The sequence below is a fragment of the Mauremys mutica genome, chromosome 11 (assembly GCF_020497125.1).
Source record: "Mauremys mutica isolate MM-2020 ecotype Southern chromosome 11, ASM2049712v1, whole genome shotgun sequence".
NCBI classification, from domain to species: Eukaryota; Metazoa; Chordata; order Testudines; family Geoemydidae; genus Mauremys; species Mauremys mutica.
Window position 1 is genome coordinate 66,186,531 of NC_059082.1, and position 16,121 is coordinate 66,202,651.

Sequence of the window (16,121 nt, forward strand, 5' to 3'; positions counted from 1 at the left end):
ATAGGTCAGTTTGTCTTATATAAAACAAAAAGTTTGCTTTTAATGTTTGAAATATTCCCACTAATAATAATGTTTTCATTAAACTCTTTTCTCCCTAATACTTCTGTGATTCCAAGACCCCATTTAATTGTATTGGTTTTTGCTTGGAAATATTTTCAATGGCAAATGTGTTTTTTCTAACAGCAACATGGAAGACAAGATGAGAATATAATTGAAAGATGTTTACTGTTTTGTTTTCTTATTTGTTTGCTTGACTGTACATCTGATATCCATGTCTCTTTGATTTCACACATCAAATAATCTTCATCAGACACAATGAATGATAATATTAATCTAATTAAAACCAGATGCCTAGTACATTGTTTGGAAATTTAGCCCAAAGTATATTTGTATTAACTTTGCACATTTAAAAGGTGAAAATAAATCAGAGATCGCTGTTTTTAAACAGCCGAGTACCACAAATAGGCTGCAATCATGCTATCTTTTACCATACAAAATGCCAATTTTTTATTTTCTTGTTAGTATAGTGGCATATTTAAACCAAATTATAACAAAATTACCACAGGATATTTCAAAAGAAATATTTAATACAACAAAGTATTTAGAAAATTATATATACATTTGTTTAAAAATTCTATTATGTAAACATTAACATAACATGGCTTACAAATAATATAAAGAGTTTATAGATGCTTATCTGAATACTATATATACATTAAAATTAAAATAATCTTGCCTATTTTCTACTGTTGTGTAACAAAAACAAAAAGGAAACCCTGTTGCCAGCAGGTTTGGTCCCAGACAAAAGGGTATTTTTAGTCTATTTTGCTCAGGGCTTCTTAGAAAGTGCAGACCTTCAGAATTATGATTTATTTTCAAAAGCTTTTATTTTCCTTTAAATTCATAATATGTAAAGCTATAGACTATTAACATTTCAAATTATCCATGTGAAAAAATCAACTACCAGTTTTACTTTTCTCAGTGACATGGGCACTGCTACTGAAATATTCGTAAACATATTCCCATATGAATGTATTTGATCTATTCCTTCTTAAACATTACAGTGAATTACTTGTGTGTAAATTCATGTCAATAGAAACAGAAAAAACAAGAGTTCTTATTAATAGACTGATGTATTGATAGATTTCCAGATGAGATTTCATAAATAATACAATTTATATGTAATAGGACCATAAAGTGAACTTTCTGGGGGGGCGTGGGGAGGCACAGAACATGTAACAACATTTACTGGGCCGCACCATTGTTCGGCAGCAGAGCAGAACAAAGGGTACAAAGCAAACATTTAATATTTTCTTGAAAGTGTAACAAAATGTAATGCACATCAACTTATAGTTTTAAACATAATAGCACAAGTTTAATATATTAAAATGATTTTTAAGACATTGCACATATCTAATGCTACAAAACCATGCATTCAAAATGGCTGAATGCTCAGCAAATTAATATTTCCTGTTGTGGTATATGAGAGAGGCCAAAAAATAATGAGGAAATGGTAAGGAGACAACTAAGTTCATTAGTCTCATGATCCAAGATGATGGAGCTTGAATGCATCTGCAGGAGTGGCTCATTCAAGCACCAGCAGGAGGGTGCTGCTCTTATTGATCCCAAGGACTCAATTCTGCTGTCAGCTGGGCTCTGATAATCTAGTTTTCCTATATGCCTGAAGTTCCCATTGGTAGAACAGAACACTAGAGTCACGTTAACTCTGTGACAACATACCCTTATGCCTTTGTGCCATTTGGTGACCCTCCTATCTCAGGAGATAGCACCTGATCTCAGAGCAGAATTTTGGCGATGACCTCACTTGCTTCCAAAATATCTGTTCCACAGGATTCCCATGGAATTTGGGTAAATCTAAGAACATAGTATTTGGAATTATGGGATGAAGGACAATAAAGTGGGTATTTTTCTGAAACCTCTGAAACACAAAAACTGTGTAGAATCGGAGAGGTCCCAGTGGCATTTTGAAGCAACATAAAGAGAATGGCTACCACAATGCAAACAGAAAGTGAAATCCTCGAATAGAGTAATCTCATTGGCCAACAGGTGCCTTTATAAAGCAAATAGAATTTATTTTGCTTGCTTATACACTTACTATCAGGGAAGGGTTAAAAGCTTCAAATCAGTTTCAAAAACGTATGTGGCCATAGTTTGCAAATAGCTAATTTTATAAGATCTTTCCTCTCCCCTCAGGAATGTAACACATTTGAGGGTCTTCATTTATTTATTTATAGGTACACTTGGCTAATAAATATTAATTGGTCTGGAAACTGTCCTATGGGATAATTCACTTTCCCACAGTCTTGGCAGCCCTATGCACAATGGCTATGTGTAGGGAAGAGGAGCAAATCTGAGACTAAGAAAAAAGGAGGTGTGTGGGGGTGGGGGGGGAGAGTCCCATGAAACATACTCCTGTAAGTATGACACTAGCTAGGAAGAGAATCTGTCCTTTCTAGCAACTTAAACCTTGGATTATTAGTATATACTCCTGTTCAGCTTGTCCAGTTTACTTCCCTGCCTACCTCTTAGCTGAGGTAAAGCCTTTTCCATTTCCTTACTCTCAAGTGCTGGAAGATAGCTCCTCCCTCCAACACATTCAGGCCAGAGCCTCATGTTGCAACATGTCTTTCACTGACACTGGTCTCAACTCCCTTCTGCCAGCTTCCATGCTAGTTCCTCCCCAACTCCTGCACGACCTTCAGTGCAATCCATTTCCCCCTACTGGGGCCCAACCTGAGCGGAAGTCATGTTGAGAAAGTGAGCCACAAGAGGAGAGGCAATTTGGATTAACTATGAAATTCTGGAAGCCTGAAGCATTTATTTCAGTTTGCCCCAACAGCAACAGAGGAAACTTTCAATCTGTTACAAAACTGGGAATTAGTCAGTTTCCCAAATATTAAGAGTTTAATATTTTCCCTATTGAAGCTGGATTGATTCAGTTGCTATATTTGGGCAGGCAAGATTTATACATCTGCTAGAGTCTGGACCAGCCTGCAAAATTCTGGGTTTTCTGGATTGAGGCCCATTTCTAAAACAACAAAACTCAGCTCTTCACTTCTGACGTATTGATAAGAAAATATCACCATGTTAGGTCATTAATATGAACTGACAGACAGCATCATTTCAGGTCCCATTTATTACTAGACAGCTGTTCTGAACTGTCAATCCTATATATTAATAGGTTCCTAGTAGGTTCAGTGATTTGATAGCTTGTAAAGACATAGTTCTGTACAATAAAACATTCATTTCACAACAACAAAATGCACCTTAACATCTTGGTCTTATTTACTGCCATTATGCAGTATCTGCAAATATTTATCATATTAATCCCATCACAGTGGTTTACAACTTGCAGTAAATTTTATAAAATTATACAATTTGTTTACAACTAACCATGTGACAATGTTTTTTAAACAGGACTGGCTTAGAAATTATGAATCCTTCCACCAACGTGTGATTTAATAGACAGGTCAAGTTAAGCCTTTGCTAATGTGTCATTATCCTGCCTCCAATTAATCTTGGGATTTTTTTTTTGTTTTGATTTAAATGGGAAATTTGATTTAAGACATGATTTAAGTCAGTGCATTAAAATCTGTGTATTGAATGCCAGAATCTCTAAATAGACAAGATTCTGAATAACTGTAGTCAATATTTAACAAATTAATACTGACAGACAATCCCATCTGTAATAAAACTGAAACTGTCTGCTGTCTACTTTATGTTTCTTAGGAAGTTATTTATTTTGAATGTAATAGAAAAACAGCATTAAAAGTCTTTTCTACAATTTCTTTTAAGCATTCACAAAAGATTCCAGATTAAGACCCTGGAGATTTAAACTGCATATATACATAGAGTCCTATGAAATCCTTTTTATTATTGTGTATTTTCAGATTTATTATTTTTTGATTTATTTTTTTTCCATTTAAAAAAAAAATTAAATCTTCTCCAGCGCTGGGGTCGTGGTGGGGACACAAAGCTCCTCTGGCCCCCGGTCCACAGAGAGGAGACAACTTAATTTTTTGGTATTGTGCTGGATTTTTTTTAGTGCCGGATTCCATGTTTTTGTTTTTATTCCGCAATTCCATCCATGTTCTCCCTAATGAGGATTTCATAGTGCCCTAATATACAGCACAGGTACTGAATAGGAGGTAACACTGCAAGTTTCTCTATATTGTCCTGACACTGTGCTACAATCCTAAACTTAAAAGGCAACTCTATAAAAGACAGGACTATTTGATTGTTAACCTAACCGCTCAGATCACCACAAAATGACTGGTGTTCAGTGATGTACATGCTTATCTACCAAGAACTGGATTGAACCCACCAACTCATTTTGCATAGGCCACTGATCAGCTATCAGAAAGTCACAGCTTTCAGTCTCTACCAATCTGGGTTAGATTTGCGAAAGCAGTGTTTAATAATCAGAACTGCATGCATTTAATTAAATGATACATGGGAGAAACTGAAATTATTCTTATACACTTAATAGAACCATTGTTATGATTACAGTATTTTTATGCATACATGATATAACCCTACTAGATTCTTTAAACTAGATGGTCAAGATTTTCAGTGCCAAAACATTTTAAAGGACCTGATCATCAGAGGATGAGTTCTTAGCACTAACTGACTGACTAACTAGGCCTCATTTGGCTCAGGTGCCAAAAATTAGGGCATCCAAAATCAGTAGGTATTTCTGAAAATCTTGGCCAGAATCCTTAGAACACTAAATTCTATTCACGTAACTCACGTGAGTAGTTTCATGGTACTCATGTGAGTAAAGCAAGCGGGATCTGTCTCATATCATATAATCTGTTATTGAATGTTTCTACTGCGATTGCAGGCTCAGATACTGTATAACCTTTTATAATGTGTTAATTCTGGAGAGGAGATCCCCCTGAATTATTTTCTTAAAGAGACAACAGAGTATTTAAGTGGATTAATAACTGCAGTACATAACACTAGCTCATATCACAAAGTGAAGGTTCTCTGCAGTCCCTAATCTTAGTAGCATATATACATTTTATTTACTTGTGAGGGCATTCTGTGCCAAAAAATAAAAAATTCTGTGCACAATATTTTAAAATTCTGCAAGTTTTATTTGTCCAAGTGTGGAGGAGCTCAGTGTGGGGTGATCCAGGTGTGGGGTGAGAGAATTCTGTGTGGGACAATCTGGAAGGAGGCAGCTCAGTGGGGGGTCTAGGTGTGGGGGATCTGGATGCACAGAGGCTCGTTGAGGGGGTTCCAGGTGCAGGGGCAATCGGACTCTGCAGGGGTTTCCAAGTGAAAGTGACTGGGGCTCAGCAGAGGGGTCTGGGTGTGGGGGTCTTGGTGGGTGGGAGTCTGGGTGCAGCTAGTTGGGGGTCAGTGGCGTGCGGGTCTGGATGTGGAGGTTCAGGGGGTGGGGCTTGTGGGGGGTGTTGAGTGCAGGGAGCTCAGTGGGAGGAGGTCCGGGGGCAGGGGTGGGGGTCTGGAGGCAGGGGGTCTGGGTGCAGGGAGGATACAGCTGCAGAGGTTGAGGTTCAGTGGGATGGGGTTCAGGTAGGGAGGGCTAGGGGGGTTCTGGGTGTAAGGGGGAGGTTTGGTGGGGGTGTCTGGGTATGGGAGGTCCAGCTGCATGGTGGCTGGGTGGATGGGGCAGCAGCTCCCCATACAGAGACCTCTACCCCTGCAGCTGTGAAGCGATGAGGGCAGGAAGCAGGGGAGGATGCAGAGCTTCCTGCAGCTGTGGGAGTGTGTGTGGGGGGGTTCTGAGTGTGAATCTGACACAGCCCCAGCCACTTCTTGCAGGGGAAGAGGAAGTCCCATCCTCGCCTACCTCCAGCCCAGCTGGGACTAGCAGCTGAACCTGGCTCAGGGTAGGAGTTACTAGCTGGGTGTCCCCAGCTCTGCGGTGATTTACCTCTCCGTTGGCTGCTCTGGGTACCTGAAATGATGTACCTGCACAACTAGGGAGTGATGCCTGACTGCTCTTGCAGCTTCCCTTTGCTTCCCTGTCAGAAAGTCATTTTTCTGCGGAGAAGCAAAACAAATCTGCAGGGACATGAATTCTGCGCAAGTGCAGTGGCGCAAAATTTCCCCATGAGTAATTTTATGCTAAAATTAGCAGAGAACAACTTGTTCACTGTAAACAAGTCCAGTATTTTTGCATATTCATATACTAAAAATTAAGCAAGGCAAATTAATTAGGAGAGAGAAAGAGATAATTTAAAGAGCCAATAAGGACAGTTTTAAAAATATGGATAGTACACGTCATTCTATGTTTAGCACATGTGTATCTGCTAAATTAGTTTCCTTACCATTTGCAGCTTTTCAAAGACGGGAGGAAAAGCTGTACATTGTGAACTATTTTTTGAAGACGAAAACAGATTCATGTGGTAAACACATCTACATCCAATTCTCCCCAAAGGAATTTATGCAAGGTAGGCTTTCAATTCAATCTGTAATTCAATATTAGTAGGCAAAATTTGGCACATGAATTACAGATTACACTCCTGTCAATCTTGTAAAGACTTTAGACCTTTTAAAGATATGAATTTTTAGTCTTTCAAAGTGGAACTCACATTCAATCTATGAATTTTTCAACAAAGACAAACTTCAAAATACACATTATGCATCAAATTAATTGATTCGGAGAGGCTTAGCTGCAGTCTGCTTACAGATTTTATTATTTTTTATTTTTAAACAAACACCCCACCCTACAGGATTCAAACACCAATATTAACTCATTTTCTGATTCAACCAAGACATCTAGCTTTTCTGATAAGCTGCTTGTTGGGATTCATTTGTAAAGGAGCTCTCTTATCGATGTGCAGAAGATACTGCAGTAGCAGATAAGATTGCAAGTAACAGAACAATATTTCATTTCTGGGACATGATTTTGCTTTTGGGGTCTCGCGTGTTAATACCTTGTTGCCGCTGGTTGCTTTTTCCCATCACTCAGTGCAATCTATAACAGTGTATGTCAATGTTAGGATTACAGGACTTGTTCTTCACACTCAGAAGCCAGTTCTGCAACCATTATTCACTTTGAGCAAACCTTATTCATGCGAGTTGTCCGACTGAAGTCAATAGGGATACTCGTGAATAAGTGCCACAAAATGGGACATAGGCTTGAAGAATATGGGTCTCAGTTCGTTAGACTTTTTAAAATAGCTCTACATTCAAAAAAGTGCATTAATAAGAAGTCAATTCTTTTTCTGAAAAAAATCCAACCCCTTGGGTTTCTATAACTACTGTCATAGTAGCATAATAAACTGACAGTCAATAACAAAAATGAACCACACAGCACCTTTAAGCTGGGGGCCGTTCTCTGGCTTGCTGAGGGAAAGGAATCAGTGTTTTGAGGGTGAGGGAGAGAGGTCAGAAGCTGCTGCAAAAGGGGGTGGAGTGAGTGTGGCGACACTGACTCATTCTCTGGGACTGGAAGGCGAAGGAGTTGAAGAAGGGCAAGCCTGGGCATGAGGAACTCTTTTTCCACAGAGTGGGCAAGGCAGCACCTACCTTTCCCTCCCCTTCAGGTGGCAAAATACCAGGTTTGGTCAGGACCTGCTGTGGACATCACACTAGCCATTTCTTTTAGGGCATCCGGGAAGGACTTTTTCCCTCAACAGATTGGCCTAGGTGGGGTGGGGTTTTTTGCCTTCCACAACAGGTTCAGGGATGGTTTTGTTATGGTTAACAGTGAAGGGAGTTAGGCTATATGTCGCAACTCATTATGTAAGTGTGGGGCAGATGTCCAGGTACTCCACAGGGAATGTGTACAGTGGCTAGATAAATGACTTGGTAAAGGACTTAAAAAGGAAGAGTGGGTTAAAGTAATGGAACAGGGTGGGAGGAGGGCTTCAGGGCTCCTATACATGGTACGGCAGGAAGCCAACCCCCCTTTCTTACAGCCCACCTTAACCCTCCTACTAGGGCAGTGGTGGATGGTAAGGTCCCAGCAATGGGTGGCTGGGGGACCTGTATGGGAAAAGATGGGGGGGCTGGCAGAAGCCTTCCAGGTAGTAACTGAATGAACATGGAGTTACCTGCATGATACACTTTTATCTGCTGGGTAGTCACAGACATCTAATAATAAAGTTGCAGTCTGATTAAAACTATATCAGGTGTCTCCTGTCCTTCTTTCGGTATAGCTGGACAATACACCAGCCTATGGGAACACAGATTATCCAAACAACTTGTGAGAAGAGAGTTGTTCTGGTGGACAGGAAAACCAGAATATATTATTTAGTAAACATGAATGAATATTGGTTAAGACGCTATACCGAAGGGAAAAAAAGATGGCTAAAGCATAGTTTCCTGCCTGTGGCAGTATAGCTAACAGATGTTGTGAACTGGATTCCAGTTGATCCATTTCAGGATTTCCAGCACTTGTAACAATTATTCTCCCAGTTTTCTTTAGTTGTTCTCACAACATCGTTACAAGTCACTTTCCAGTAAAAAGGTGACAGGCACTTTCAACTTAAGCAATCTTTTAGCAACAGCATTTCATGTGTCTTACAAAGTAGTTGTAAGAATGCCCAAATGTCCCCTTTCTTTATGCTGAGAGACTGTTTTTATAATAACATCAGCAAGAAATCAATAACAGAACAAAGCCAAATGCTGGAATACTGTATTCTGTAACATGTTAACTTTGTGTTTCCTTTTTTGCTAAACTCCTTGAGCTGACTTGTACTGCACCTTGTCTTTAAGCAAAAACAAAAATTTCAATAGAAAATTATTAGAATCTCCATTTTGGTAGAATTACTCTTCACAAGTGAGAGCTTCTGGGAATATCTGACTAGAAACATACAAAAGCTATTTTTGCCCTCTCTACTGTTTTTTCTTCCGTCATTTACTTTGTAACGTTTATAAAAGACTCTTGAGTGCATCAGAGGATCATAATGAAAAAGCAACAGTCATTCCATTTCCAAAAGGCAATGGGTTAGGAAAGTTTAAGTACAACTTTGTGACAAATATTGATTAGTGATAATTACAGTTGTACTTCTAAGAAAAAAATAATACTCTCTGAACATGATGCACACAGATCTCAGGAACAGAAATAGATGGTATGAGTGTACGAGACACTACAGCACAAACACAGGACTCAAAGTAGTGGAGTAAGTTTAGAAGAAAAGAGAGTGCTTTGCAAAACAAAGGAAGTGTGTACAATTTGCTGAGTGCCCCGTGAAGAGCCCTCATATTCCATTGGGAAAATGCTTGCTGCTTTCGAAAGTGACCTGTTAAATCAGAATGATGAACCTTAATACTGAGAGTCTCCTTTCAGGAATTAACTCAATGCAGCTATATTCTCCCCAGGGCCTTTCATAATCAACAGTATAGGATAGGTCAGAATCACAGGGCAGTTTAAAGTACATGGTGCTGATGTTCACAATTATACAAAGGGTCAGAGATCACCACTTTGAGGCTCCAGGTTCCGTGGCTCCCTTTGATGGTGCCGAGATAGCTTTGGAAAGCGGGTAGCCACTCTTGAGCGATTGCTTTTGCTTACTGGTTCTCCCACAGGTTGGGTATCACTAGGAAAAAAGAAACACCAGAATAAGTTCATGTTGTGTGTAAATTCTCCTGTAGTTATTCTAAATGCAGAAAAAGGAGATGTTATGAGAATCCAGCACATGATGGCAAAGTACAGTACATATCTTTAACTACATGGACTTGCATTATTTATACTGCTAACTGGAGTATGAATTACAAATGCACTCTTGCAAAAATGAGAACAAGTAGTACTTTATGGAAGACTGTAATTTCTAAGATAAAAACATAACTCAATGGGCTGAAGTTCAGAGATGGCATTAAAAGCATTTGAAAGTGATATATGTAAACGCAAACTAGACAAAAGCTTGGATGATGCCCTAGTTAACATTCTTCTCATTATGGATGGATGTATCCTTACGTGATGAAATACGTTAGTAACACACTGCCGCTGGAAATTCTTCATTCTATTCTGGCCCACAACAGACTATGATCTTACATGAATGAGTCTTCTGAAAACAACTTACTTGGAAAGCAAATACTCTAAGAACAAAAAGCAGTAATGGAAATTTCTGGTTACACAGGTGTCATTCAGAGGCTATAGACACCTCCAAAAACCACAGTAGAAAGGAATAATGTACTTTTGCCATACTTTTAGAGGACTCTACAGGGCTTAAAATTATACAGTTTACACACGTCTCAATCAACATCACTGATTAGCATTTCACAAACCAGCCAAATGATAACAAGGTTATGCTGCATGCAAAGTCAAAGTTATTTTGACATGTAAAAATCAGCTATTTATACCAATATTCAATCTGAGTTGATGAATTAAGAAGATAGATGCTCTTCTGCAGTCTTTACTATTTTGGCTGAAAGCTGATGTATTTTTGAAGCAAACAATGCATTAACTCCATGTAGATCTCTTCTCCCTGCAGGATGGCATTTACCACTGTGCAGAGAGCCTGCCTAAGGCTTATTTCCTTCATAAAAGCACTTGGAGAGCTACTGATGAAAAGCACTGTATAAGAGGTGGGTATTATTATTATAGGCACACTTAGAGTCCATTTAAGATGTATTTTGAGGGCTTAAATGGGATGGACCTAAGTGGAACATAGGCCTTGTAAAGGCTCTGTTCAAGGGTGCAGAATTCACCCTCAGGGAGCAGAGTATTTTAGTAAGGTAAGTCAATCAACAGTACTTCATTTTGTCAGTGGTAACCATTAGTTTTGTAAGGCTAATAAACAGTTGTCAATATTCCCCAACATAATGGACAGTGGTTCCAGAAAATATCCTGCCAAAGTCAGTTGCTAAATTGAAAATGTTAGCAGAAAATAAAAATGCTTTTCAAATAGCAGTGTGACATTTCATTGTTGTGCATTTCCCTAGCAGAATAGTTTGAAGTAGCCTTGGTTTCGAGACAGCCTTATGTATACCGATTTTAACTAAAGTTCACTAAAGTTCCTAATACAGTACTTATTCTTCCGCTGTGACCAGAAAGTCCGCAACATGAAAATAATTGCATAAAATTCTCATCAATCTCAAAACTTCTTAGCAACACACTTGTTGTTCTTTGTGTAATAGCAAGGTTTACAAATTACCACTTTAGTGCTTTGCTTGCTGGTCAATAAAATCAAAACACTAAAATTTAGCTGGGTTCATAATCTTACTCTGTGGTAGCCATAGATAATTAGATATCTATTTCAACATTTCCAGATTTTATGATTTTTCATTTTGTGAATCACAGCCCTGGAGAATCCAAATTAACAAAAGCTATATGCAGTACCTAGAAGATCCTGCTTTCTGAATCAATTTCAATTGTGCATATTAATGTTACTTCTATTCTATTTTTATTAATATAGGTGCTGAGGGAGAGAATTTATTACTACTTATGATTATACTATTCTTACCAAATTAATACACCAATTATCCAAGGTAGCAAAGAGCATCATCATTAACTCAGATATGCCTGCCAGCTGTATGATGTCATCTGCCCAAACTAAGGAGTTTAACTGTAGATCATCCAATATCACATCCCCCAACTCATCTAACATTCTTAATGTTTAAGAACATGAAGAAAAGCGATAGTGATTCCATATCCCCTTGTCTTACATCAAACTGACTTGAATAAGTTGCTTAATTCTCTACCAATTCTTACAGCACAGTAATAATTTTTATACATAGCTTTTATAATTGCAATCATCTTATCTGAAACGCCATATGATTTTGCTACTTTCCAATAAACCAAATCAAATGCCTTTGTGAAGTTCATGAAAACACCAAACATCTTTAACCCCTATTCTCACTTTTTGTTCCATCAACTGTCAGAGCGTGAATAATTAATAAATGCAACTTGGACTTGGTCTGAAGTTGCACTGCTCCTCACCTACTAATTTTTCTAAAACTGGCCTTAATCCGTTTAATTACTTTCATCATGATTTTTCCCAGTACCGATGATATGCTTATCCCGCTATAATTATCTGAATTTGCAGGATCTCCTTTCTTCAAGATTGGCCCAACTATTGCCTTTAGCCAGTCATCTGGTGACTCCTCTTGTTCCAATACCATTTTCTATATTTTTCTAATGCTTCGATAGCACTTGTCCCATTGGCTTTTAAGCAACTGAGCTGTTCCGTTGTCTTTTTTTTAACTGCTCCACTTGCCCTTTCTATTTCTTCTTCTGATGGTAGTTCAGATGTCCATTCTCTTTGAAAGCTGCCCTATTCACCTAGCGTGACTAGAATGCTTGCATCTGGATGAACTACAAGGTTCAGACCCATGCGTCTGACCAAGTGGGTATTCACCCATGAAAGCTTATGCTCCAATACATTTGTTAATCTATAAGGTGCCACAGGACTCTTTGTTGCTTTTTACAGGGTTCAGACTTTGTCAGAATGCTCCTTCCGTACTTCCAGCACCTCTTTGGCATTTGTTGTCAGTTCACTGGTAGCCTTTTTTGCTGCTTGCATTGTTGGCCCGATTATGTTTCCATATAACTTAATCTGTTTGTGTATTATTTTCATAGCTTGAGTTCTGGAGGTCAACTCTAGTTGCTGAGCCTCTTCTTTCCAAAACTGTTGCTTGTTCAATCTTTGTAATTTCTTCACCACTTTGCATAATGCTTTTACTCCTTCCGCTTTCCCAGCTGACTTGTTTGACTTGTTTACAATTTTATGGCGATGTTCTTGTTTTGTTGCTTGTCCAGCTTTTCCTTGTTTGCTTATGCCTTCCAATAACTTCCTCCACTGTGTTTTATATTGTTTCCTTGAATATTTCCCAGCCAGACTATAGGGAGATTTCTTCATCATCACAAATTAATATCCTGAAAGGCCTTCCAAGCATCACCTTTTATGCCTCCCTCATAGAGTTATCTTTTATCTTATCAAGATAAAATTTAGTTCCAGCTGTACCCATCGTTTTTTCCTGGACTTTAATTTAATTGTTCCCATTCATGATCACTGCCACACTCAGCATTTCTGTAGACTAATATCCAACAGTGACAGTCTATGCCTTTTACTGATAATAATGTTGTCAGTCTGGTTTCTGGTTTGACCATCTGATGAGTTCTATGTAACCTTGTCTGTGTCTTTGTGAAGAAACCAAATCCCACCAATATTAGATCATGCATCTCACAGCAAGTTTTTAACTTTTTCCAATTATTGTTTGCCATCATGATGTTGTGTGGTCCAACACTATTCATTTGCTTACCATGTCCACTACTAATGTTTGCATTCATATATCCCATTATCAGGATCCTACCATTATGAGGAATCTCATCTACAGTATGATCCACCTGCTGATAAAATCCATCCCTCTCTTCTTCTGCTGGTGCATAACAACAGATCACCGTTATGCATAGTTTATAGTAAGCAATAGTAAACTCTGCTATGACAATCCACTCAGACACCAGTTTCCAGCTGTTCACTGAAGTAACTGTTTTCTTGTCCACTGTTATAGCAACCCTATCTCTATGCTTTGTGTGTTCACTTGAATGACCAGAGTAAAAGAAAGTGTAACTTCTACCTGTCAACTCTCATATACACAGCCAATGTGTCTCTTGTAGGGTAGCAAAGGAAACCTGTAATTTCCTTAACTCCTTTGCTACTAGCTCAGTCTGGCCTGGAGCAAATAGAGTTCTAACATTCCAGCTTGTCATACATGTAATATGTTCAGCAGTTATCTGAAATCCATGACCATTTCCATTTGTTAGGCCTAACAGGCTGGGTTGAAATGTGCATAAATCCATTTGGTTTGCTATCCTGTTTCTATAACAAGTGAGTTTTGGATACAATGACTTTTTAGGTCAATCCATCCTATCCAGCTCATGGGAATGTTATGTTATGGCCCGCTGGTCTCCTGGAACAGGTATCAGCAGTTCCACCCTAGCCACCTGACTTCCAAGGCTAAACTAGAAGTAAAAAAAATAAATACTGTGACAGACCCAGACCAGTGGGATACAGGAGTCTGGTAGAAGGCAAATATACTGGTCACAGGATGAATAGTTTTCTGAGTGACCAGAGCAGGGACTGCACTAGAGCAATCAGGAACCTGCTAGAACCAATTAAGACAAGCAGGCTAATTAAGACACCTGGAGCCAATTAAGAACATACTAGAATCAATTATGGCAGGCAGACTAATCAGGACACCTGGTTTAAAAAGGACCTCCCATCAGTTAGTGGAGGGTGAGCAAGGAATGAGAAGGTGTGCTGCTGGAGGACTCAGGAGTACAAGTGTTATCAGGCTTCAGCGGGAAGATTCTGCGGTGAGGATAAAGAAGGTGCTGGGGGGAGGCCATGGGGAAGTAGCCCAGGGAGTTGTAGTTGTAGCTGTGACGCAGCTGATACAGGACACATAGACAGCTGCTATCCACAGGGCCCTGGGCTGGAACCCGGTGTAGAGGGCGGGCCCGGGTTACCCCTATGCTCCCAACTCCTGATTGGACACAGGAGGAGTTGACCTGGTCTGTGAGCAACACCAGAAGAGAAGGTCTAATTTGGAAAGGGATCTGGCCTGTCCCTGACCCACTAGATGGAACACAGAGACTGCGGGGATTGTTCTCCAGTTCCCCCATGCTGGCCAGTGATGAGGTTAATTGAGTGAACGGCAGGTTTGAGCCTCTAGCAGAAGTGGACAAACTGAAGGCTGCTGTGAACCTCTGAGGCAAGGAAATCCCCCAAAAAGCGCAGGACCCACCAAGGCAGAGGAGGAGTTTTGTCACAAAACATATAATTTGCAGTATACATAAGCATCAGATTTACAAAAGGGAAGAAATAAATAAATTTTGCCTTGACTGGCATTTCTCATATTAAACAAGATTACCTTTAACGCTAGGATTCAGTTTGCCAGAATGATGGCCACTGCTGACAACTGGTAGGATCATGCAGCAAAATAGACAGTTATTGACTATCCAGTAGTTTATGCTGTATGTGAAAACAGTGTTATATACATCTAGTGTAACTCAGTGCTTGTTTTACTATAAGTATCTTTTAATACACAAGCTCCTCCTGCTGGCATGTTCATGAATTATCAGTGATAGCCCAATAGGAAGCCACTCACCCTTGCTTTTGACTGAAAGAAGAGAATCCATCAAAAGAAAGGAGATAGAGTTAAAAGGGTACAAAATAGATTTTCTCCCAATAAGGAGTTATGGATCGATAGGACAACATCTTAGCTAAGAAGGGTGGACTGCTTGGAATATATCTGATTGGATGGAAAAAACCAAACTGGTGTGAATTTAGGATAAAAATACCAAATTCTGTTCCATTGGTGTATATCCAGAGTAACTCCATTGACTTAAATGGAGCCACTTCAGCTCTACAACAGTGTAATTGAAAACAGAATCCTAGAGCATTTGGCTTAATGATGAATTTTTTAAACCTATTTTTAACATCACAATCTAAATTGTAATTAAATATAGAATTATTTTGCTTAGTTTATTAAAAACATTTATGTAGGATTTAAAAATGCAATATTATAATATAAAAATTGGATTTCCACCCATCTGCCATTCTTTTCTATGGAAACAGCCACCAGCAGCTGAAATTCAATTTCACCTGCTAGTGCTCAGATCCGCTTCCATGGAAACAGATGTAGCATGGGCAAAAATAAGTTAGGAGCTTTCAAGACTTATTTTTTTAAAAATCTTCCCCTTATCTTAAGTCCATCCAACTTCCATTTCTGTAGAAACAGGCAGGGGCGGCTCTAGATATTTTGCCGCCCCAAGCACGGCGGCATGCCGCGAGGGGCGCTCTGCCAGTCGCCGGTCCCGCGGCTCCGGTGGACCTCCCGGACCGAAGCCGCGGGACCAGCGGACCCTCCGCAGGCATGCCTGCAGGAGGTCCACCGGAGCCTTGCCTGCCGCCCTGCCGGCGACCGGCAGAGCGCCCCTCGCGGCATACCGCTCCAAGCACGCGCTTGGCGTGCTGGGGCCTGGAGCCGCCCCTGGAAACAGGATGGACAAGGCTGCCAGCATCTGAGAGTGTCTCACACTTGTCAGTTTCAGCTGCAGACTGCCTGCTGAGCACTGAAAGTGCGGGTTTACAAAACACAGCAACAAAATGTAGAAACTGCTAAAAAAAAATTTGGGAGGGAGGGGCAAGGGAGATTAAAAAGTGGCAAGGAAAAGA